This window comes from Dromaius novaehollandiae, chromosome 13 (assembly GCF_036370855.1).
Source record: "Dromaius novaehollandiae isolate bDroNov1 chromosome 13, bDroNov1.hap1, whole genome shotgun sequence".
In the NCBI taxonomy this organism is placed as follows: Eukaryota; Metazoa; Chordata; class Aves; order Casuariiformes; family Dromaiidae; genus Dromaius; species Dromaius novaehollandiae.
The window spans coordinates 6420509-6443779 of record NC_088110.1 but is presented as its reverse complement, the minus strand read 5'-3'; the positions used below and the strand labels follow the sequence as shown (position 1 = coordinate 6443779).

The 23271-nt window shown below is 41.9% G+C and overlaps 1 long non-coding RNA gene across 2 annotated transcripts in view; it reads left to right on the top strand.

Annotated features, from left to right (window-relative positions):
- LOC112984388 (uncharacterized) overlaps nt 1-23271 on the top strand; it is a 165032-nt gene that overhangs the window by 45241 nt on the left and 96520 nt on the right. For both annotated transcript variants that reach the window (XR_003259465.2, XR_010391389.1), the window contains 2 exons: nt 11766-11867; nt 12461-12657. This is a non-coding gene — a long non-coding RNA (uncharacterized LOC112984388). The remainder of the gene's footprint in view (nt 1-11765; nt 11868-12460; nt 12658-23271) is intronic.

The following is a 23271-nucleotide window of genomic DNA, read 5'->3' as shown; positions in this document are numbered from 1 at the left end:
TACAAGAAGGTCTGAGTAGAACAGTGAGCAAAGGGAGGGAGAGAGAAAGGACAAAGTGAGTAGGTGGTTGGAAGTGCAAGCAGGTAAGGGGAAATGGGACTGGGCAGGCCCAGTGGATCCCAGTGACAGGGCTCAACACAAAAATCATTTCACATTAAATTGGGGAACTACAGCTTTACTAAAAAAAATCCACTTGCATGGTGTTTGGAAGAAGACATCTTCTAGCTGCAGATTCAATACAGAAAGATACTTGTGAGGATTGGGCCTGGACAAGCACAGCAACTGTTATTTAAGCAGAAGTTGTGAGTCCTGCTAGCAAAGTCAGGAGACTGCACCTATTTTAAGTCTCATCAGAAAGTGATTTATTTCCTTTAATATCTTTCAATATTGGTCTTACAAGAAATCCCAGATGTAGAGGGAATACATAGATAAACAGTCTCAAAATATGGAGCTCAATTTAGGAGAGTCATTTAGCTTCTTCCTTATGTAAAACTTCTTGACAAACCTTAGACATTGTCCTGAGGCACGTGATGAAAAAATAACATTAAGTAACATCAGAAAAAGAAGGACTTAAAGAAGACCAGCACTGTTTCAGAGAGCAGTATTTTCTGCTGCACTGAGGAGACGGGCCTTGTAACAGAGGCAAGGAGACAACGAAGCCGTGGGTTTGTCTCTGCTAGGGATGGTTTTGAGCTTAGCTGCTTGGTAGCAGAGATATGCAAAGTGTTGCTGTGGATCTCACTGAAGGTTAGGTGGAGGAAATGCTTTGGTGATTTAGGTACACCCCACTCGCACAGCAGCAAAACGTGCATACCTGCCGCTCCTCTGCCAGCCTCCTGCCTTGCCAGCTCCCTCTCTCACCCAACAAGCCGCAAGAATGCACCCTCCCTGAATCCTCTGCTGGGAGGCTTGGGGCTGGCTGGAAGAAAGACCTTCAGCAGAAGAAGGAAGGGTTGTTTGGAGAATAAAATTCAGTAAACTCCAACCTCTGAGTGAACCTGCTGGGGCTGATTTGCTGCCAGCCCCTGGGAACAAAACTGCAGCGCTCAGTTCCTGACTCCCATTAGCTCCCACAGCCTGGAGGGTTCACACTGCTCTATCTGGCACCTCTCTCCATGTCAGAACAAGGCATTGTGTGTGCGATTTCAACATGCTCCTGGTTTTGTTCTAACTGCCAAGAAACACTAGTTGTGTTATTATGAAATGATTGAGGAGCATTTGCTCATACAAATTATTTGTTTTAAGAGTTTAGTAATTAAATGTCAACATGCAGTGTTGGTGTCTGAAAAGCTCTCGGGTGAAAGCCCTGCTCTAACTTGAAACTATAATGTGCTGTTTCTCTTCTCTCAAAACGGGTTTGTTTGAAACACCCTATTCAGTAGAATGCATCTCGCTGTAACATGCACAGTCCTTGGCCTTCAAAGGCACCCTTGTGCAAAGGGCGTGTTGCATTAATTTGTTCAGCCAATTTAGGGTGTGTGGCATTAATTTGTTTGGCCAATTTGTTTAGAATCTGGCAGAGCCTAAGCACCCAGCGCAACGTCTGGGCATAATGCCTGTGTCATCTCTACACCGAATCTGAAGAGCAATACATTTACTGCATAATGCCTGACCGCACCTTGAATCCAGGCTCAAAAGAAACAAATGTAGTAACCCAAGTGACAAGGTGCTTTTTGACAGTGAGTATGAAAATGCTTTTTATGCTTTGATTTCTACACACGCTACCTGAACTGCAGGAGTAAGTTAGTATATGAATGCTACCATCGACTGTGGTCATCTGGGAGTTAGTGGGTAATAATCATACCCATGGGAAGTGCTGTGTCCCCTGGTTGGAAAGCCACACTGAATTCAATGTGAGATGATCCATTAGTGTGTGCCAGCATAGTTCACTGTGGATTGTTGATGCTGTGCCTATCGAGCCTTTGATTTGTATGGAAGTTATTGATTCTAACCCTATATAATTTTGTATGATGCTTCTCCATTATTCTTGTTTTCCCATAATGCTCAAATGGATGGTTATGGACCTTTCCAAGACACAGGAAAAATGTTTCTTCTCCAGCTGCACTGAAGTTTAAGATCCCAGTTCTGCCTTCAGATCCAGGAGACTGGATCACATGCCCACAAGGCCCACACTGGAATTTTTTGCTTCCTGGCATATTGAACAAAAAACACAGAGGAGGACAGGGAGAAAGTATCCACCAGCTAGTTACAACTAATACTTAGAGAAGTGTCCAGGTCTGATTTAAAAGTAAGCAACCTGTGTTCAAAGTGTGAGCACCCACTGTCTTTAACACGAGCTTCCGAACATTCAACGCTAGGCTTTACGTTGAGTTGTTGATGAAAATGCTTGTCTTGTTTTTTTTTCTGAACAGGCAACAAGACCTTGGATTAGAACTGATTGGAAATACTGTTACATTTTCTATTTTATCTTAAAATGTAATTTTCACAAAAGACTATGATACCAACCAGTGCTCTTCAAAATTTAGGCTAAATGTCTTGAGATTTGCGCTGTCTTTCTGGGAACACATCTATATTCTAAGAAAGGCAGCAAAATTGTGGCAGGGCTTTTGCTTGACTTCAAGGAAAGTCAGGTTTTCACCCTGGGTATCTACACTGCTGAATTTTGTTAGAGTGGGTAAGCACAACAAAAGGTACCAGGCCTAGCTGTATATGCATCCAGACCTTCATATACATGTATATATTGTGAGCTGCTGTCAAATCACAAAGCAGAGTGGGAATTTTATGAAGTTTATTAAGGAATCCTTACACAGTGCTTTAGTAAAATGTCTACAAATTCACCAGGCTTCTTCACTGGACTCCTGGGAGTGAGACCTCACTCTGAGATGCTGGAAGCTGGAACGTTTGCTTTCCACAGCCTGTGTGAAATACTGAAAAAAAAAGCGGGTGTGCAGAAATGCTCACGTTTCCCAGAGTGAGACTGCACATTTCAGCATGTGCTAAGGATCCTGGCAGATGACCTACAGTGAGCTATACACTGTGCAATCTAAAGCCAAGGGCTTTATGTCAGGCTTAGAGATTTTGAATGGTAACACACTTTTCAAAGAGCCTCAAAGTAATTAGCCTTTCCCTCCAAGTTGACACACTTACACTTTTAATATCAGGAATAAGGAAAAAGACTAAGGCTTCTAACCTCAAATCCATAGCAGCTTAGGCACTTTCACCTCTCCGGTTTTGTTATGACAGCTCTTTGTTTGGCTGATAGTGAGTGGTGTTTTGAATAGGACGGCTTTTGCTGCCTGCTTTGCTACTTTCCCGTAATAAGGGAGGACTTGGAGGTTATGCAGCAAGGTGCTAATTGACATTAACACTCAAGACAGGAAATGCTGACACAATTTAAAATTAACATCCTGTCAATATACTGCTGACCTGTGTTAAACGTGCGCTTTGTCAAACTTTCAGAATTAGATTTTAATACAGAAACAGTGTAATGCTGGGGACATTGCTGCTCACGAGAAGACTGAGTTTAATATGTAGAAACACAGAAGAAGCCACCCAACCGCTTTCCATTTTAGCTTACCTTTTCTCAAAGAGGGAAGTTCATTTTTGCCAAAAAGGTCAAATATGTAAAAAGCAATCTAAAAGAGCTAAAAATGATACGATATTTATTAGACAATGGAGTTTGAAAGAAATTACCCTTTATTTCTCAGTTTATTTTATATGTTGCCTCACCGATGACCATGATTCCTGAAGACAGATTTTTCAGAAGACTGTATCACATACATGGCATGCTGGACCAAACCAGGCTATCCTGGTAACCTACCTAACTGGCTGAAAAAAAGGCTGAGCAGGGAAAAAGACATATAGCAACAGACCATAAAATTGACTCCTTTGCAAGTGCATTATTCATTGCTTAGCAAAGTAGCTGTTAGGATATTTGCACTTCCTAGTGACTCCTTGGAGAATTGTTGAAGGAAAAAAAGGTTTAATGCCACTATTTCTCCAAAAAATAGTGACCAGGTGAAGTGGTGATATTTAGTCATCATTAAAGGTCATACAGATACTCTTGAAATACAAGGTGGGTTTCTTGGCTTCTGGTATTCATTAGTGAGATTTGAAGGCTTAAATAATTTTAAAATAAACTGTTGTATTAATGACTGAAATACTTGTCACTGTGGCATTTGGAAGTTCCCTCCAGATTTTAGACTATCCTGAAGGTAGCTTGTTCTTCATAACTTCTGTGTGAACTTTCATTTCCATTTGCCCCTGGCTGCGCTGCCACATGGTGCAGAGATCTGAGGCATCTCTTGGTTTGGGGTCCTGCCTTGCCTGTTGCTGATGTCTGTAGAGAACTGATTTTTGCTTTAAGAGGCTCTGACACAATCTGCTTTTGGGCTGCGTGTGGGACAAAAGGAGAGCTTCGTGCTTCTCTAGGCGCCTGCAAGGGACTCTGAGCACAGGGTGCTCCTGAAGCCACTTCTGCCTGCCCAGCTAGGAGTGGGACTAGGGAGCCACTGCTGCAAGGGCTGTACCCAGGGCAGACGTGATGCTGGGGGTCTCTGGTGTTTCTGGCCAGTAAAATAGTCCCTGGTAGCACAAGTGAAACAACCCTCCAGTAAGATGCACAATTGGTCCATGTTCATCACTACCTTTTGATTTCTTCTGTCTCTGCATCCAAACCTTAGCCCAGAACAGGTGGGAGCAGATGTGGAGCCATCCATGCCCCCTCCCAAAGTGTGCTGACAGCAGTTGTGCCCAAGTTTCTGTACTTCAAAAATTGCTAGGGGATAGGTAAATGCTCTAGAATGATGCTATATTTTGGCTTTGTTTATGGATAATAGTAGCTAATTTCATAAACTGTCCCATTGGTTCCTCATGTGAGAAGCTTTGGTGGGACTTGCACAGTGAGCAGCCCCTCCACTGACTGTTACGTAGACTTGAAGAAGCAACGGGTGCTGCTCCCTCTCAAGCAGGTGAGCATCTCTGCTTTGGAAGGGTGGAAGGCACGAGTCAGAATAATGCCAAGCAAGAGAAAACAGAGCACGCTTGGGCGTGGTCTGATCTGTGGAGGAGGCTGTTTGCTGAACATTAATCAGAGGTTGTCCCAGGCATTAGGAATAGCATGCAAGAAGGCACGAAGCCAGGAAAAGGTGATGAAGAAAAAGGAAGCAATCAGAGGAGAAACTGGGCTGAGCAGAGAAGCAGGAGGTGGAGCAGGACAGGTTGAAAAGAGAGATGTGGGTAAGAGCAGACCTGCGCAGGCTCTGGGAGTGTGGTAATGTTTCAGGAAGGTGGTGCAAGCTACATATCACTCCTGGCAAGCTTTCTCTAAGAAAACAGCAAGTGGGTGGCCCGTTGCTATATGCGCTTACCACTGATGGTTCCTGGGAGCAGGCCAATATTGTGTGTTTCAGTTAAGGTTACAGTGAGACTGGAAAAATATTGGCTCTAGCCCTGGTTCTGCAAATTGTTTGCACAGGGCATCTATTACCATTAATAACTGAGTGCTCCGAAAGGCAGCCATTTCGGTTTGTACGTGTGAAACTGGGGAAAGTGCTCCCACTGTGAGATAGCCCTGTGCAAGATAGTAATTCTTTAGAGTAGCTGCCACATTAGGTGGAAAATCTCTAAAGCGATGGCCACTGAATGCTCTTACCCTGTGTTACAAGGTACTAATTGGCCTTGTAGGACTGCTGCTCTGAGCTGGGTTGGAAGAAAATGAAAATTGCAAATGAAACACATTGGAGACTTGGCCCTTTTCTCTGAAACTGGTTAGCAAAGGCTATTCAGAGCAAAGCAGTCACTGTCAAATGGGCAGTGTTTTGCTCTACATCAATCCTTTCCTGCAAAAAATACAGGAATTGTAACCCCCTTTTTTTTACAAAAAAAAAAAAGAGCAGTTTCTTAGTAAGAAACTTAACTATCATGGTCACACTGGGCTCTTGGGGAGAAAAAAAAATTGCCTTCCACTACAAAATGTTTACATTGGCTGCTGAGGTTTCTCCTGATTTCCTCTGTTGGGAATGAATAATTAAGAAGTGAACTGGGAGGTGAAAAAGGCCTCTATGTGTTTAAGTCTAATGTCACAGCTTTCCAAGGACAAAGCTTCTTGTACATAGAAAGGCTTCTCTGTCAAGCGGATGAATTCAATAGCTAAGCAAGACGCCAAGAAGAGGAGTCAGACAAAGCAGAGAATTCCCAGTAGGAAGCTTTTAGTATGCACTTACGACAGGTATTGCATGAAATGGATGCAGAGCACACATATGTGGGACACACAGGCAACACACATAAGGTGTTAATAGTCTAAGCTGATGCCAAGGAAGAAAAAGAGCAGACAGGGTCAGCTACTGTTTCCTGAGCTAAATGTTCCTTTTCTTGTGGTGGTCAGAGCCAGGGGTAGTTTTACAATGTGCAAAACATGCACTTGTAATTAAAATGAAACTCACACTGACAGAGACGGGGGACCGTGAATGCTGACCTCTCCTGCTGCATCTGTAGAGCATTTGGGGACACACTTTTTAGCAAAAGTGAGGTTGGTTTTTTAAATTCTTTTTTAATAAAAGGTGAACAGGAATAAAGTTCTCTGTTAATTTGTATGCACTGCATGAAGCCATTTCTCTGGAGAAGGCAGTGCCAATGGTGCTTTAAAATAGAGAACTACTCCACTATATTTTTTAATTTTCCATCCTTCTGTTTGAAAAGAGGGATGCTGCCATTGCTTGTAGGCAGTAGAAATTAAAACGAAAGAGCAAATAGGAGAAAGAAACAATAGAAAGCTTTTTCCTATCCAGCTTGTTTTCTGCTGTTAGGCTTTTCCGTGCTATACTCGCATGGCTCTTTTGGCAGGCAGGTTCCTAGTGTGCCTTACTAAAGTCACTACCTGAGTTTGGCTTGTAAATCCCTTTGTAAATCTGCCCTTTTGAAATGGGACTTAGGATGGGAGCCACTGAAACTATACGGTGGTCTGTAGAGAGAAATGTGTGGCATTTCTGTCTCTGAAGCAGTATTTCACGGACCCTGCGTGGTGCTGGCCGGACAGGTAGTCACTGTGGGGATAGAGGCTCAGCTCCTCCGCTGTTGAGCAATGGCTTGGCTGCCTTGAGTGAAAATCTCTCCCCGGTGTTTTGAATTTAAGACTCCTAGGGAGGATGAGAAAATCTGCTCCCTTCTCCCCAGTCCTCCTAGAGTTTTTAATCACCTGCACTAACCAAAGAATCAACAAGTATATCATCTTCCCTACAGTGAGATAAGATCCCTCAAGAGACAGAGCACTCTGCTTTCCAACAAACTCATGCATAAAAGGTTAATTTAGAGTGTGCGGATGTCTGTGCATGTTGAGCAAATGGAAAGCTGGAAGGGTTGTTTTTATTCCTCCTATTCTCTTCGTGTTGGCTAGTAAGTGCAGGTTGAACATATGACTTTACATTACGGAGCACCTCTCCATCACTGGGGCCTTTTGTCAATTCACCAAATGTGACAATTACAGCATTTCAGAGATGAGACTTTCTAATCCTATTACTCATTCATCAACCTGCGCATGATAGCAGAAGCCAGATCGAACAGTGCCAAAAGAGCAGTGAGGAGCCTTCTCCAGTGCTGTGAAACTAGGCTTAGCTCAGGCACAATAGGTGTGTAATTTAAGGTTTTGTTGAACTGAAATCCAATCACATACTTGACTGGTAGATCACAGAAAGACACAGACAAAAAGAATGAGATAATTCTACCTCACAGAAACACTTGAATCCAGCTTTGACTTAATAACAAGTGTGTGATCAACCTTACACTGTTTCTTTCATTTTTTTTTTTATTTGAACCTAGAGATGGGATGGAACTGAAATACTTTACCTACTTGGGTATCAGCCAGTAATTAAAAAAAAAAACAAGCAAACAGGTAATAGAGGAACTTACTCAGTTGAATAAGTGAAAAGAGTATGGATGATCATTACGTGAAACATAATACGAAAATGTAACTTCTAGGTTTGGCTCAGTGCTATCTTGTCAGCATCTGGTACCCATTGCTTTCCCAAAGATGGAGAGGATCTAGCAGAAATATGAGAAGAACAAAGCTAAAAAAAGGAAAACATTGACTATAGAAGGGAAAAGTGTACTGTGAACCTTTTTGCTGTCTCTTGCAACTGGAATACTCCTTTTGCTTTGTCCTATTTCAGGTACATGCTGCAAGTGCAAAAGCAGCAATATTAGCTGCTGTGGGTGAGCGAGGCTGGCACAGCGGTGCCGCCTCCGCGTGCCGTCGCAGGTCACACAGCAGTGCTTGGGGTGGCAGGGACATGGAGGGGAGGGAGGGAGGTCTCAGCCACAACCTTTCATGGAAACGGGACTGTGGATTTGCTCTGTTTGAAGAGGTAGCTTTTCATTAGAGTGTATTATATCCCCACTTGTAAAGGGGAGCACTTAACACAGCCTGCTCACAGCTTAACAATATACAATGTAGGGCACGTAAACGAAATGCTTTGGCAGGAAAACACTCTGCAACAGGCATGATTACGTTTATGCCCATCACTGTCATCAGTGCTGGTCTTACGTAAAGTGTAGCAGTCCAGCTTTTTTGGCCACATAAAAGTCTTCAGTCAAGACAATCTTCAACACGTTTCCATAGTTCTGGTGTCCATCTTGAACAAGCCAGTATCAGCTCTTCCGAAGCAGCAAGCTCTGTCTGTCCCTGTGCATTTCAGTGGGATTAGTGGTGCATGAAATGTTGATGCTAGATTGTAGGTGTCATGAGCTGGACACTCAGAAATACAGGCACCCCAAACTAGCAGAGACATAAAAACATTAGTACAATGCATTACTGGGAAAAAGGAGAAAAAGATTTAATGGTTCAGGTCTGGCAGAGGAGCAGGTGCTCCAGTATTGTAGCTGAAAAAGCTTTTTCTAAAGTTTGCAGGTCAGGAAAATGCCTTGGAGCCATATGAATCAAACTGTTATGTAGGGCTCTGGCTGCAGTGGTCACCAGAGTGTGATCAATGCAGTGGTAGCCCCTGAAAGCGGGCAGGGCACAACTGACATGTAAGGCAGTTGTCAGAGCTACAGCAGCAACAGGTAATGCTCGTACTGTTTTTGTGCCAAAACAAAAGAGCCAAGTCCTAGTGTAAGAAGGGCAGTGACAGAGAAAAAAAAGAGAAGCTTAGAGACATAAACAGGAAGGAGACTCCAACCTTGGGCCAAAGAGTTAAAATGAGGTTTGAAGCTAGGCATTCATCATAAGAGACCAAAATCTAGGCAGCATTTTACTATATAGATATATATATATACTAATTTGCTATTAGACTTGAAAACATACAGAAACAGCATCAATGGAAAGATTCTTTTTTTAATATGTGAATTAGTGGGAGAAAAATCCCACAACAATTCAATTAATATTCAAACATGAGAGAGAGAGAGATTTTCAGTGGTTCATAGGAATATGATGAGGTTGAGGTATGTTCCAAACAGGGGAAAAGAGAAAATATCCACCATGTAGTATAATCTGAGAAGCTCAAATTGGAGCCTAATGTCATTCCCAAACTGCAGAGATCTCATAAGCATAGAGATTTCATTCAGCAGTATAAACTCTGACATTTGACCAGACAATTGCCTTGGGGGCATTAGCTAAAATAGGCTCAGCTTTAAAATTGAAATATGAACTTCTGAAGGCTTTGCTAGTTGCTTTCCAATGCTACTGAGACAACCAGTATGAATACTGGCTGCTGAATAGATCAGCATCCCTAATTTAGGAAGAGACTGGTGATTTTGGCTATGTTTAGCCACAGCCACTCTCATCTAAAAATGTTCTTCCCCTTAGGCTTGCAAATGCTTTGGTAGCTCAACTGTCTTTTGCTGACATGAAGGCAGGTATAGTTTTCACCACCTCTTTTGCCTGCTGTCAGGAAGCCAAACAACATGGTTATGTTAATATAACAGAATTACAGTGCTGGGTATGTGGTGCCTCCTCCGCAGATGGGCGTTCACATGGGTGATCCCAGAGAATGGGCTTCGTCCCCTGGCTTAGGAAATGACATGGAGGGCAACACAGAGGTCGTGTGTTTTTCCACATTCGGAGGAGGAGGAAAACATGAGGCATTAACTCTGCCAGCTGACTAGTGGGTTATATCATGCATTTTTCCAGTAAGATATCAGTTGGGTTGTTTTGTCTTGTGAGCCAGCAAGGCTAGCCCACCAAGAAGCAGACTGCAAGGAGGAATGACAATTGCTAGAGCAAATGCAACTGTAAATGTGCCTGGTCTCCCGTGACTGCAGGGGCTCTTTGCAGGAGCTCAGTGTGGTGTAGCTGACCTCCACACTGAATCAAGGGAGGAGAATGAGGGAATGGTGTTCAGCACGATCTTTATAAGGACACCTTCTAATGACCTATGCCTAGTAAGGTGTAAGTGCCTGCATAATTCAGCACTTAAGCAAGTGTTCTCCCTTTATAGACATACGTGCAAGCTGCTACCTGTATTTTTACTAGGTATGCTATTTTCGTGATACCATATAGCTCCCATACCTACCCATATTAACAGTGAGAAAATAAATGTGTTTTTTGCTGCTGGCTTCTAGATATCCTGGAGGGACAAGAAAGGTTTTAGTTTGTTTTAGACTATGAAGGTCGGCATCTGCATACCTGCAGAAGCCCCATAACCCATCACTCCTTTAGCTACCAAACCAACTGCTGGATTAGTCTTCTGATTTTACTGCTTTTGCCCAATGTGGTAAAGACAGCAAGCTAAATCAGTCTACTGGTAATGCTGTCTTCCTAGCCACAAAGTAACTTACTTTGCACACTCCCCGTACAAGAAGAAAATAAGGAAGTATTTGATAATATTGTCAGAATGGTCCCTTAAACTTCACAGGCTTATTATCTCATCACACAGATTCTGCATGATGCAGATCTCTGTTGACTTCACCAGAATAAGTGCTGACGGGGGAGGAGAACTGTACCGATAAATAGCGCATGTAGTGCACAATGCCTGAGTTTATGTAGGAAGAGGGATCTGAAGCTGAGTTGTATAATGTACTTTAACCAAGGAGCACAGATCTGATGTTCTTGTGTCCACCCATAGTGTGCAGAGCATTCAGTTTTGACACTCTCCAGCCAAAAGAGCCAGGACAAACAGACCCCACTTGCCTCTCTTCCGCCCCTGCCCCCTGACCTGCATGCCCTTCTCAAACCTGCGTATGTACAGGCAGACCCAGCTGCCTTGCTGAAGTCCTGCTCTCTGCAGAACCCTTTGAAAGGTCAGACACTGTGGGCCAGAGGTGGATATTCTTGCATGACTCCTTCCATTTTGTCCTCATACTCTTTCTCAGTTCCTTGTCAAACTCTAAGAAAAGCTCTTCAAGGCCACAGGGCTGGGGGCAGGTTTGGCCTCAAAGAAATTTAAGTACCATGTTTCTATCTTTGTAGGTCCCAGACTATTGCTGTCTGTTGCTGTAAAGTGTCAGACTCTGTATTGCTTGGTAACTAATGGCAGCAACACTTAACGAAGTTGAGTGAGGATGATGTTTAAGCATTTCTCATCCTAAGGAGCTACCACGGCAGCTGTGGAAGGCTCTTACAGTCTGGGTGTGCTCTGAATAACCTCTCTCACTATGGTTCACATTAAAAATTTTGATTATCTGTCAGACTGCTGCTCCCCTTCTCTTGAGCTATCAGGGTTGCAACACTCTGTAGAAGTCATTTACTTGCCAGCAGTACCGTTAGCCCTTTGTGAACAATTAAGCTGAGGTCGGAGGTTGTAATATATCAAATTTGCGGACCGTATTAAATTTTATTTTTACTGAAAGGAACTTTTTGTCTCTTTTATCAGGAGGAAAATTAAGCTGTGAACTGGAATTCCATCAGGCTGTCTACTGTGAAGCCCTGTGGCTTTAGCAAAGGGGCAGCAGTGGTCAGAAATGACACTCAAAAGGTAAATTTATTTCTTTTTTATTAAAAAGGATAAGTTATGACCTGTACAGTATATCTAAAAGAGGGAACTTAACACAATACGCCGTATTTTCCCATTTATTTTAAAAAGCCTGATCTTGCAATGTACAGAGGAGCTCTGGGTGGAAGGAAAGGGGGTGCTGAGTTACCACTGGAGTTGCAGCACGTGGAAGGTACCCGGCTTCCAGGCCCACCCCACTGGCAGCTGCTGCTATGTTTCTGGTTTGTTACATAAAAACTGGGAGGTTTTCTTGCCTAGAAAGGGCGTGCAAGTGTGAGCTAAATATTCTGTCTGTCTAATTATAAATGGACTAGGAGTTTAGGCTTAGGCTTTTGGAAAGCATTTTCAGTTTTGATTTTGGAGTTACAAGTTTTGCAGGCAAAATTTTTTAAAACCTTTGAAAGCATCTTCAGTGTAGGCCTCTTCCTGCACCGAAACCACTAGGACTTTTGCCACTAGTTTCTAGGAGTTAGGTCACTTTCAAAAGTTCTGGTCAGAATAACCGGCTATGTGAATTTGCACCATTTTAAAGAATAGTTATTTATTTAACAAATGGAAATATTTTTATTACACAGAGAGCTACAGTGAAACCCCACAGCATTCCCCAGCTTCCAGAGAGCAGACAGCTTTGTGCTCTAAGTACCACGGTAGAAATTCCCAGACACCCTGGATACACAGTCAGCACCTAGCCAGGCTGACTCTGCCTTTGACCTCTCTGGGACTGTATTCCCTACTTTAGGAGAAGGATTGGCTTTTGGATCCGAACATGCAAGTAAGTGCTTGTTCTCTTCATATGGGTATTGAATAATCCTTTCTGCCTTGCACAGACATTAAAATATACCAGTGAGCCTCAGTAGCTTGCATGCTGATACTGTTGTTGTTTACGCAACCTGCTCTGTTTGCATGCAGTTTGCCAGCTATGGTTTGCATACAGACATGTCTGATTTTGTGCACCGTGGATGACGATATCAAATTAGGCTGCAAAGATCCTACGGCCTTTTCATTTTTCTGTAAGATTAAAGGTTTTCCCTGTTATATTCGGCGTGGATTTTTCCTCCCCTCTTTGCTGCACAATGTTATGTTCCACTCATCCATGTCTCCTCTGTTTCCACCCTAAAGAAGGCGGAATTTCAACAGCAAGAAAAGCGATTCTGTTGTGCACTGTATAATTTGAAAAACACCCTGTGGGATGAATTGTGCAATTTTAATATTCATTATCTCAAATGTAGACAATAGAAGTTGACCACAGTAGGAAAGACTGATTAGCACCGAAGATACTTTTTTAAACTTGGCACATTATTTGGTGATAAGCTAGCAAAACTGTTTCTCAAGGCCTGTCTCTTTGGTATTCAAAAATGCAATATAATGGCTGTGTGAGAACCATCCTTAAGTAAACACGTGCATGGGAGCTCACGTGAGCCATGCATGGACGGAACGTACTTCCTTTCTAAGTGTGAGGCCTTAATGTTTAGGAGCAGAAACCAAGAGATTTCTATTGCTCCCTCCAACTCTAAATGAAAGACTGATTTAGAAAGGAGAGGGGAAGGGGAGCATGCTATAATTCCATAAAGTGAATGATAATGCTTTAATTATCATTCTATTGTTATTCTTCCTATTTGGCTGCTTGGGGTCTGTGTATTTTGCATATTCATTCCTTTAATTCTCACAAGGGTTTGTTGTTGTTTCTTTAGTAAAAGTTTGACTCCAAAAAGAGTACAAACATAACATTAACAGGCAAGATTGGATGGAAAGAAAAAGCGCTATCTTCCTCACACTCAAAGATTTCTATGAGAGGAGAATAGAACATGAAGGATAGAACGTGAAATATATTTCTGTGGAAATAGATACAAAGATTTTTTGTAGACAAAGGCAAGTGAAATTATGTGTGGCAACATGATTTGGGAGTGTAATGAAACTTAGCAAAACAAAGAACTCCTCTACCCATCACCCAGTGTAATTAAAGTGAATGAAGAAATGTATTCACAAGTTTGGGTTTTTTTCTTTTATTATTTTGTGCAAATGCCATGTATTTCAATAGAAGCTTCCAGCTCCTGTGAAGGAAGAGGACAGGATGCTTTTACTCCACAGAGTCTTTACATCTAAGGAAGCAAATTGATTTTGTAGAAACACCTATCACAACTACAGCCTTCTTGACTGTTTTTTTTTTGTCCTCCTGTCATGCATTATTCTCATTTCATGGACGTTTCTCAAGGTTTTGTGTCTGTATTGATTAGACTCGTTAGAGCATGTTGAGACAGTGGACACAGTGGTCAAAGTGGCAGTGTCTTCCATCTCCATAGCTACTCTGAGAGGAAATGGGCTTCCACCTGTTGCTTTCAGATCAGAACAACGTTAGAAGTCTTTCTTCAAGCCTAAGCTAACTGCAGGTATTCTTGGGAGATGCATGTGTACTAGGACAGACTGGGGGAATGCATGAGTATAGGTTGGGCCTTGAAAAATGATTTGAGGAATATTTTCTGTGATTGTAGAGTTAAGGCCATAACAATCAATTCAAGCAGAAGGGCTCTAATGCCCTCTCGGGATTACAATGTTCTGTATCCCTCCTGCACGTGATCAGGGAGTGGAGGGAGTCCACTTCAGACTCCACTCTCCAGCTGTCACCAGAGATACTGAAAAGCTGATCACCGTCACAGGTATTTCCTGCTGCCGTCAGATGATGCGTAATGAGTGAAAGGATTGCCAAGGATGAGAGAAGAACGGGCTGTAACAATAAAGGTTTCATAAGCATATAGTGAAATTTTCAGAGCCAGTTTCGTATTTATATGTACTATATTTTAATAAGGCTGTGCTCACCCATCTTTTTTTTCCTAGCCTATGCTGTCTTTAGGCCTGAGAACTGTGTCTTGCCCTGGTGTTCTGTCTCCCAGGCATGGTATGCTGACAAACCAATTCCCCTACTTCCTAGCTAATGAATAGTGTTCAGTTTTTCAGATGGGAGTATTAAAGAAAGCCTGGCTTTTAGCTATTAAACATATTCAATGATATTTATGACAGATTTTCCACTTCTTCTTTCCTACTGCACATAATCTTCAAGATCATTAATGGGAAATTCTGAGATTTTCTGTGCTCAGTGCTAATGTTGCACTTGTTTCATAATGAAGCTTGAAATGGTGGGTTTTCACTCCGCACACGATTAATGCTAAAATCCACACCCTTATCTGATGGAAAACACGAAGAGCTCCACTGAAGTAAATGAAGTTATGATAATTTGCATTGGCTGAGGATCTGGCACTATATCTGGTTGACATTATCATGCCTGCTATAGTATGGGGACTGGCTGTGGTGCTGTTGTTTCACTCTTGTGTGGGGTAGGGTCTCAGTGGGGCAGAATGAAAATGGAGAATGGCCATTGCTAGTGCAAGTTATGGATGAGCTGTCTGAAATATAAGATTGAAATAAAAACGCAAACTCCCCATTACATAGTGAGATATAACTGAAAAGACGTAAACTTAGTGAGGTTGCTCTGCTTTGTGTTGCTCTAGCGGGATTCATGCTAGGAACAGCTCCTCCAATCCATGTCTGTGATCAGGGATGGGAAACTTCTCCCACAGCCTGGGGTTTTCAGAAAGGACCAAACTGCTTAGGGGCTGCACCCCAAAGCCATATGGAGGCTCTAACTAGTACTGTGCGAAAAGCCCTGTTTCTTAGGTGGAGCTAGCAGGAACCAGTTCTTCAGCAGCTGCATTGACTTTCTATTTGCATTTGGATGAAAATCAAGAGGTTGCTTTTTCTCTCTCTGACTTTGAATGTAACTATCTCTCCTCCTTTAAGCTGCCCTAGATCTTAGATGTTGCTGCTATTTGCAGAGCTGTAGCTACCAGGTTCTGGGCTTTCATTTCAGAAGACCAGTGGCACAATATTCTCAGGAGGAGTCTTGCTGGAGGCACTGCCTTCCTCCAGCTCCCAGGAGGAGGCATCTGGTCTCCAGGCACAATGGAAGCTTCTGGGATTGTCATTCTGGGGTTGTCATTCTGTCCTGCATGACTGAAATAGCCATAAGATTTGTATGCATGCTTAGTAGGTTGCAACTATGCTCCTTGAGCCAAAGGAAGGGAGCCTATATTGCAAGAGAAATAACAATTTTGCTCAACATTTTTTTTTCTGCATAACTTTTTGCAGTGGTTTTTCATTAGTAATCTTCTAAGAAATAAAATAAAACCTCATAAATGCTTGATCCAGCTGCTGTTAAAGTAAGAACAGCATTCCCATTGACTTGAATGAGGCCAGACTGGGGCTCCAAATGAAGGTCAGTACAATTTTTAGTTCATTCTGACTCCTTTCTGCCTGACCCGTTAGTTACACGGAGGAACGTTGGCCAGCTGTGGGATGGCGATTCAAGAAGGAGGGCTGTGCCTCCGAATCCCTCGCCCCAGCTGTATCAGGCTGTTCTGGGGAGCTGGAGATTTGTGCTCTCCAGCCCAGGGATAGTGAATTACAAATGTGTGCTGAAATAGAAGCCAGAGTTCAGAGTGAGGACACACCAGAACAAAGCCCATTGGTATGGGAGAATTATAATAAATCGCACGAACAAAGCATGATCGTTTCAAATTCTTGCCAAGTGTGACTTGTGATTGTCACTTTTCTTGGGAATATGGCCTTGCTACCAGAAAAAGAGAGGAGCTGGTGATCTCTTAGGAATTAAAGGTTTAGGATATGACATGGGGAATTAGACATGGGCCTCCCATTAGCGAGAATGTTGACCTCCGTGCATAGTTCTGAAAATAAACCCCATCTCCAACCTCAGTTGTTTTTTTCATCCACTAAAGAACAGGCGTAGACATCACTGAGAAGCAGAGTAGATCTCGTGATTGGAAACTTGTGAAGCCATTTTCAAATGAAGTTATAAAACTGAGTGACGACGTGCAGGTGTCCACACCCAAAATATTTACAGATCAAACTGTGTGGGCGCCTAGTTTTTATGGTGGCAATAAAATATTACTTAGTATGTATTGGTAAATTTTTAGGCCTGAGTAATTATTATTAAAAAGATGGGGAAACAGAGAGTTATAGCAGAATTGGGAGTATAATTCATAAGCCTTGCACAGTCAGAAACTGTTCTCATCCCTTCCCCTTTCTAGCAATCTTTATCATAAGCGTCTGCTTATGGCAAGTAGCTCTTGAAATCAATAGCAGCATAAGGTGGCAGTAAAACATAATGTGCAGGATGCTGAACTGGGACTCCCAGCACTGAGTTTCAAGTCCCACTACAGTGGGACCACTACAGTGCTGGATGTCATTTGGATTCACTTCTCTTGTGCCTCAGTTTCCCTCTGAGTAAACAATGATGATTGCTTTTGTGAGGTCCTTTGCTATCTGAAGAAGTGCTGTGTGAAGGCTTGGTTGCTATTTTGCATGTATTTAAAATAAAGCATAATGCTTCGGTGCTTTGCGGGGTTGGGGTGAATGTGCTTAGCACTTTGTGTGATCATGCTGTAGATTACATAGGCAGCGGTTAGTACTAAGAGTCTTATCGGTAACAAAAACCCTTCTGTCATCGTCAGACAAGCAACAATCGTATGTTAAAATGGTTGCCAAACATGTTTATTTGAAGATGGTTGTTTCTAGCATGGCTCAAACCATTGTGTGGCAAGAGTTCAATTGCTTCCCACTAACGCCAACATTTATAGCTTGGAAAACTCTGTTAGATAAATGTCAGTTTCTGCCATAATTTGTGGAATCAATACAAACTGAGTCAAAGAATCACAAACAGTAATATGAAAATAAAATGATCTGTGTTATGGTTTTTAAGTAAATGATGATAAACTAATAAATGCCATTAGCTGATGCCATTACTTTGTTGAATTTAGCTATGTTACTGTGTTGACTTTAAAAGCTATCAGCTTAACTATATAAATCCATTTGACATGTCTTTATTCAGATAAAACTTTAATACTGCAAGTGTAGCAAATTAGATGCAAATGCTCTTTTTATTTTAAGTATATTTAAAGCTGCCTTTTCAATGCAAATTTTACAGGAAATCTCAACAAGCTAGGACAGACATCTTAGCTGTCAGCGTGCAGCACTTTCATTTCGGTCTCAGGCATGGGAGCTGCGTTTTGTCCCTGCAGACTGAGATAATTAAAACTACAGAGAGATGGTTTTAAATATACATGATACACAGTTACTTAAATTGTGGGATAATGCATAAATACAGCCCTTAACATTTTTGATAGCACAACACTGACCAGACAGCACGGCAAAGTAGATTTCAGAGAACAAGTTTATTCTTGTGTAAACAATGTTATGGTTTTTGTACTTTTCACCTGAAATACTGTGGAGGCACAGAAACACCCGTTGGAAACCTGGGTTGCAAATGCCCTCATTAAAAAGAGACTGATACCATTAACTTTTTTCTTTCTTTTTTTAAATTATGCTTTAACTTCTTTGTTTTTGAGCAGTGCATAGCCTCCTTGGAATACATATCTATTTCAGCTTCCATTTGCTGAACCCCCTGAATGAGTTTATCCAAACAATGTGAATTTACTCAGATCTTTTTAAAATCCCACATCTCTTGTGGTTGATAAAGCTGACTTTAGCTAAGAAGAGTTGGATCAGGGTGATTTAAATTTCACAGTGAAACTGATAAGGGCTTTACTAGAAATAATAAGCACATTCAAATACTGTCATGGGCAAACAGTTGAATGTGCAGTGAGAAATTTGGCAAGGCTGGTCTTTTTCAGTGTTGATTTAACGAAGTAATGGATAGTAAAAAAGAAAAAAATAGAGACTTGCATTCAGAGGTAAACTTATGTTAATTCCCTATCAGTGTTTTATAAAGCATCATTCATTAAAAATCAGCATTAATACTCTAATAACTGTTAAATTGTCATGCTGTTTAAAAATAACAAAAAAAAAGCAACCCACTAGCTAGGGAAAGCAGAAGAGTCTATTTTGGCAGCTCTCTACAAACTGGCTGAGTGATACCCTATTATTGTCATGAACCACATGTCAGTTTGTTGCGCCTGAGGATAACTTGTGTTTCAGGGAAAGAAAAAGAAAAAAACACATCCACTTAAGCTTCAGGGCAAACAATAATGGTCCACAGTTTAAAATCATTTTGAACATTTGCTTGTCCATTTAAACAACACATAGCTTCACCTTTCTCATTCAAATCGAGTTGGGGATCTCCACAGAACCAATTGCAAAGGAAGGCTTGTCTGGAGCTGTTACATTTGCAGGATCAAAAGGTTCAAATCTATGAATCCAGATGTGCTTTTGAGTGATACGGCCAACACAGCTATTGAATACGGCAGGCTGCAGGGGAGCGAGAAAGAGGCAGCATGGGGACGAGCAGAAGGCAAGGTTATTTTTTGAGGCAGTCATTTAGGCATTTTATAGCCATCATTAGTGGGGTTCGAGTGTGGCAAGGAATTGGCGTCCAGAATTAGAGAAGGCTGATCAGTGAGGCATCCTGAAAAAAATAAATGCAACGTGTATGGCGCTTTAAAGAAGGGCCGAGAAGAAAAGGGAAGAAACATCACTGTGTTGTCAAAGGGCTGAGGTTAAGAATCCCTCTGTGCAATTTAACAGTTTTTAATTCCTACATTTTAATGCCTCGCAGGCCATTGTGTCAGTCTACTTTAGCTCCTTGAAGGAGCCATCGCAGCACTGCCAAGTGGATTAGCTCTCCGAGGGGCTCTGGCTCCCTCCTGCTCAGCACCAGCCTCCGCCACCTCCGTATGCGCATCCTCGCCGCTGCCCTGCAAGCCATGATGCTCGCTCCACCCCCAAATTTGGGCTTCCTAACTGTCATCACCAAATGCTACGGTGCCTAATGCCACAGCTTGCCAGTCTCTAAGTGGGATAAGCTTTGTTTTTCACAGGTGCCCCTATGATCTTTGTTTTCCTTTTTTTTTTTTTTTTTTTTTTTTTTAGAGGAAGGTGTTAAAATCCTGCTAGAGCGCTTCCTGCGATCAGCACGGCGGGAGAAGCAGTCATTAACAGACAGGGGCAGATCAATATTCCAGCCCAACCTTTCTGCTTGCAGTTCCAGTCAGTAATTATATAGCTGTTATAAATCCATGAATATCGTGTATAAGGAAAAACTAATCTCTTCAAAACAGCTTATTTCCATAGTTAATGACCAGAGAACTACAACTGACTTTGTCACTGACAACTTCTTTGTGTTTGGTAAACAGATTTTGCAGGAATAAAATGATTCTAAGGTTAAAAAAAATACGAGCTAAAATTCCCCCATCCACCATCACACACATATTTCCTACATTTGGCTCATTACAGGACAAGTATGTCCTTTAAGACCCAGAGATTAATGAGGCATTTTACGAGACTAATACATTTTAAATTTTAACACTGGAGTTAGCATCTATAATTGTACAATTATACGTTCATTTAGATTTTTTAAAGATAACTAATCACAGGTGACTAGAACTGTGTGAAGAGGCAGAATTTATGCTTCTCCTGCTGTAGGAGTACTAAATCATGCAGGAATTGAAATTGTTTTTCTTATGACAGATAGCTCAGGCAAGATTAGTCAGTCACTGTTTCAGATATAATGCTTTTTTTATTACGCATACTTTATGTGGGGCTATTATATTTGTAACATATATTTCTGCATACAGCAAATTAACTATTGTGTAATGCAAGGACCAAGAAAGAATATCATTAGTTCTTGCTATCCCGCAGTTTTGAGCAGCTGGTGAAATATATACCAATCATCCAACAGCTAGCTTCATGTTAACGTGTATAACAAAGCCTGAACGATTCCTGTTTGACAGAACTTTACCATGTAGTAATAAATAAGGCTGAATTATTGATGGTGATAACTGCTAATATTATTATGACCTCAATTAAGTGCTTTTTTCAGACACATTAGCAACAAAAGGTCTTCTCTTTGCTCATTGCTGTTTTTTCAAGTTCCACTTTACATTAAAATCGAATTGATCAAACCTATTTGCCATTTCACTGTGAGTGGATAACCATAATGGGTAATCTATCAGCATGGTGCTCCCCTTAAAGCTATTAACACCTTTTGTTGTTTTACTCAAGTTTCTAAACGTGCTGAGAGGTTCAAAAAGGCAAACCCTACAATCTGTTAGGATTGTACAGAGCTGTGACTTGTGGCACTCTGGTAATTACCATACTTTTTTAACTCTGCAGTTAAATACTGATATTTCTGACACTAAGTAAGTCTTTATTTACTTATGAAGCTGTGAGACAGCTAAATTAAAGCTGATTAGCAAGATGGCAGCTCCGGTGCTTGCAGCTGAGGTGAGTTTAGCTGAAGCATGCCATCTCCCCACAGCTCTCTGCTTGACTCGCAGTCACTGGGGTTGAGATCACTCAGCAGCAAGGCAAGTAAATGGAGCTTAGAGTTTTTTGCCCTTTGGCGAATTGGCAAATTGTGTTAGTTACATGGATATGTGTGTAAAGTGTGGATCAGTCTGTTTGTTTGTGAGAGAGCTTTTATAAAAGGACACAGGGAGGTAATTTCTAGGGACAGGCTGTGTAGTATATGTGCTTGGGGAGTTGTGGGATTAGACTCATTAACAAGGGAAGAGCTAATAAAATAATCAGAGGAAGACTGAATAAACTGGAGGATACAAATATGGACCACCTGTCTCAGGAAGGATGTCCCCTTTCACATGGGTCTCTGTTGGTGATTTCTGCCCTCCTGGAACCATTCCTCAAGCTTCGCCCATCTGGGTTTGGAGATCGTCTTGTTAATACTCGTAGGGGGCTGAACAGCAGAAGATACTGAAGAAGGGACTTGCTGGTTTACTGGTTCACATAAAGCCAAACTGTGAGTGCCTGAACTGCGACTCATTGCTGTCTGTGTAATGTTGGTGCAATGGCTACATGAAAGTAGGTGGTGGTTGTGGTTGCCCTGCGACATAGGTGTCTATAGCACAAAACCCCAGTGATGTTCTTGGTAACAATCTCAACAGAAAAAGTTGGATGGAATAAGTAGGGAAGTCATTCCCTCACATGTTCTTTTTGTTTTCTGTTTAAAAAAAGTTGTCTCAGTCCAATTACACAATTAGTGAGAGTGTTGTATTGAGGGAGGAGGATAAACCGAGCTGGAGCCTCGCCTACTCCATGGCTTCTATTGCTGCGCTGAGCTAGTGTTAGCACAAAACAGAGGTTGCAATTGCAGCTGTGGACCTCAGTGAAGTGTGAGTGCCGGCGGTGGGAATCTTTGTGCTGTGTTTGTGTAGTGCGTGTATGTAGTTTTGGTGAGAGGTTTTTTCCCCCTTAACCATGAAGGGGGAAGGTCTCTTTGCTTTGTAATCAAAACACAGCCTCAGAAAACCATGCGGGCCTATTGCCTGTGTCATGTCATGTAAAAGTTTGGGTCTCCTGGGTTCAAAGCTAGCATTTTCATTCATAATTATCCTTACATCATTTTCTTTTAATGGCAGAGTATCACAAGTAAAGACAGGGAACCCAGTTCATTGCTGACACAAGAGGAGTCAGTGCCACTGATTTAAACCAAGTTACACCTTTAGTGAACTTAATAACAGCAGTGATTTTGGCCCTTATGCTTTTACATGTTGTTGTGAGTCAAAAGCAGGCTGAAATGAAGAAATATTTGTGTTGGCTTCAAAAGCAGGTTGAAGATAAAGTGTTGCTAAGCTCCAGTTCCAGCTAGCTGTTGATACATATAATATGGCAAATTAATTAAAAGCTTATACTTACAATATATGGGGATTTCAATTGTTCTGAAGTGGTGGTTAGTCTTTCAGCAGCTAGAGGATACATACAACTATGAGTTATTTTAATAGATCAGTGCTCCAGAGCTATATGTTTCAAGTAGTTTACTGCACTTCCATTTTCTTCACATGAATCACCTTTTGTGCATCTTTATCTTGTGTTGAACAAACCAGAACTGTCCTTTGCCCATTTTATGAGTGCCCTGCAAAGCAGGGTATGAAGGAGGCTGATGACAGCTCATCCATCTCGCTATTTGGAAGGGGAATCTCCTACTGGACATCATGCAGAGAAGTGTTTTTGAAGCCCACCCACCTAGTACTAGTTCCCCTTCAGAAGTGGTTGCATTTTCCTAAGGCGTTTCTTGGAGGGGTAAACAGGCATCACCAAACAGTGGGTTTCTGCTTTGTAACGATACATAGCGATGCTGACTTTAGCAATGCTTCAGCTGCTGTTGTCTTAATACAGGCTGTCGCTCATATGTCAGCTGGAAACAAAAATCAATAAGCAATGAGAAGGGGAGTAAAGGCAAACCAAAGAAACAAAACGCTGACCAGGAATTGCGTATCTCCCTTTGTACGCTTCCGCTCAGCTGTTACGCGCCTCTTACCCTTTCACAGGACTCTGCAGCCCGCGGTTAATCCCCACAGTCTCCCTCTCATGTGAGTCAGGACTGTTCCCATTTTGCAAAGGAGGA